Source organism: Triticum aestivum, chromosome 6A (genome assembly GCF_018294505.1).
Source record: "Triticum aestivum cultivar Chinese Spring chromosome 6A, IWGSC CS RefSeq v2.1, whole genome shotgun sequence".
Lineage (NCBI taxonomy): Eukaryota > Viridiplantae > Streptophyta > Magnoliopsida > Poales > Poaceae > Triticum > Triticum aestivum.
In genome coordinates this window covers 16,784,620-16,787,384 of record NC_057809.1, presented here as the reverse complement: position 1 = coordinate 16,787,384, position 2,765 = coordinate 16,784,620, and the positions used below count along the sequence as shown (strand labels likewise).

Below are 2,765 nucleotides of genomic sequence, written 5' to 3'. Positions count from 1 at the left end.
CTTTCTTGAAAAAATATTCATCCGTGACAAACACTTTGCCTTTTGAACATTTCGATGGAAGGAATTCAGGTCATGTTTCTGAGATTTCCTACAATTCAACATTTATCTGGTTTATAAACTCCATAAGTTATATGGTTTCTATTAGCAAGGCTAATATGCGGTGCTCTATTTAGCGTATATCTTATCGTTTCAATTATACCCCAAATTTTATAAAAGCATATTGGTAATAAAATAATTCCACAATTATTCGAGTGTTTTCCTAAACTTATGACTCAGATAATTTTCTTCAATACTGAAGAATCAATTTATCTTTTGTCATAATGATCCTTATCTTCACTAAAAAATATTTGAATTCTTCAAATAATATATTCTTAAATTCCTTTGAACTATTCAAATACTTCAGATTTTATGCTAAGTAAATAATATTTTCCTAATCTTTAATGAAGCATAATTATCCACCGCTCCCTCGGTTTTTCATCGAACCTTATACATCACTATGTATTCTTTTATTTGATTTCTCAATCAAGATAATTCAATATTGTTCAATGAGACTTTGTCGTAATTTTGTACTTATCATATATAAAAATATGGCACCAATATATACATACAAGCATGTATACATAACATTGGACAATACGTGGATTTTTCATCAGAGGGTCATCAAGATGGGTGAAGCATTATTTAATTCTGTCTACACATGCATCATCTAATGAGCCTCACTTAACGAGCAAGTGGATGTACGTGTACATGCAAAGAGCTATGCATGGACATAGCTCACGTACATGCTATGATAGAAATCCCATGCGTGCATGGGGTTACTAGCTAGCTAGCTAAATTGACGGCTATTTGGCTTGACAACCCGTGCAAGATGATCAGGACAGGCCGAACGTGCAAGCCGTGACCATGTGCAGGTCTAGCTGCTGCACCGCACGTACAAGGGATAAGTCTCAAAGAGATAACATGCTTATCATTGCCGGGAGAATAACACCTGCCGAATAAAGTCTTCCGCAGAGATGCAAGGGCAAATGCGAGAAGACCAGCGAGAGGATGCGGCGGCGGCGGCAGAGGCACCCGTTGGGGCGGGACGATGGCGATGGCAACACACATGAGGCTGTTGTTTGTCAAGTCAAGCAAGGTACAAATAAAACAAGAAAGACAAAGAAAAATCTCTTCTTTGGAACCTAGCTAAATCTGAGAATCTCCTCCACAAGAAGAAAATAAAAATCACTAATCCAGCACACAAGATTAGAGGAGAAGAAACTCATCAAGCAGCACACGAACAAGCTCTACACATAATCGTGAGGAGAATCCAAACGAACAGAGAGAAAAGAGTTTCAACCTCCAGGTCCATCTACATAGCAGTCGCAGGAACGCCACCGGCACCAAGAGAACGAGTAGAGATCTGCGAGATAGCAACCACCCTGCGTAAAAAATTAAAGGCAAAATAAAAATCAATGGAAGCATGGAGAACCTAGGACAGTGGAAGAACGGATGTACAACAAGATCACCTTAACAGGCATCACGCCGCGCAGGAGCCATTGGAGCCCGATTCAATCTCCAGATCCGTTTGCGGCCTCGCTCTTCCTCCTGCCGAGCAGACGGCGGGGGCATGGCGGCCGTAGCGCTATGGTTAGCCTGGGCTGAGGGGGCGTCGGGGGAATTGGTCGCATTCCACCTCATGCGGTGCGGCGGGGCCGACTGGGCGAAGGAGATGACGGCGGCGGGGCAGGGAGGCGCTGGCTGCTCCTGTGATTGGAGGGATAAAGAGACAGAGGGACGAGGCGGGATGGAGAGAGGGCCACACTAGTGCTGGAGGAGGCGTCTTAGGTCTTCACAAGGGAAGTTGTTGCCCTTTTATACGCCTATGCGTGAAATGACAAAAATTCCCTTGGCGGTGCACTGTAATTGCACGCGGTGGCACACCGGGAGTGAAACTATTCATTGCAATAGTGCTCATGTTCGGTCCGACGGCCTAGGCCTTCCAAGCACATGTTCCAACGGCCGAAAGTGCATCAAGAAATCGAGATGGACGGCCGGATGTCTCTAATAGTTGTGAGAGCTTGAAGCTTGCCTAGGTTCTTGTTTCTCGATAAACTGATGGCCGTGAGAGTGGATATTAAGATAAATGGAGCCTAACTCTCACGCGTCTTGATTTCGCTGTTCTTCGGTATTCTCAATTATTGAAGTATCAAAAAAGCTGTCTATTATTTTAATAAAAAAGGACTATCTAGAAAGCATTTAAGTCCTGTAGCTCAGCTGGTTAGAGCGCTGGTCCGATGTACCAGAAGTCACGGGTTCAAGCCCCGTCAGGACTAATTCTTTTTCTTAATTGCGATTATGCTTTCCTTTACTATATATTAGGCCCGTACGGCCCAAAACGGATAGCCCAGCAAACGATCCATGAAGGAGCACCTCCGCGTAGCCATGATCGGTTAGTACGTTTCTTCAAGCGACACCATCTTTTTTTTAGTATCTATCTATTAGCTAACCAGAAAAAAGGAAATAAGCTAGAAAATCTCACAAAAATTAGAAACATCCAATCGTTAATTTAACACGTCATAAAATTACAGCCCTTTGATCTTCCCAATACCATTTGGACATAAAACTTGATAAAAATTACCCACCAATGCCAAGTAGTCCATACTAATCCTGTTTGTGAAAAAAAAATCGAGACTAACCCTCAACTCACCTCACGCCAAAGCAAAAAAAACTCAGCTCATCTTCCGTGTAAAAGGAAACCTAAACTCACCTGTACGCGCAGCCGC

At 42.9% G+C, this 2,765-nt stretch overlaps 1 non-coding gene across 1 annotated transcript; it reads left to right on the top strand.

Annotated features, from left to right (window-relative positions):
• Positions 1 to 2,241: 2,241 nt before the first annotated feature.
• Positions 2,242 to 2,315, top strand: TRNAI-GAU (transfer RNA isoleucine (anticodon GAU)). The gene has a single exon. It is a non-coding gene; the product is annotated as a tRNA-Ile (tRNA).
• The last annotated feature ends 450 nt before the right edge of the window (positions 2,316 to 2,765 follow it).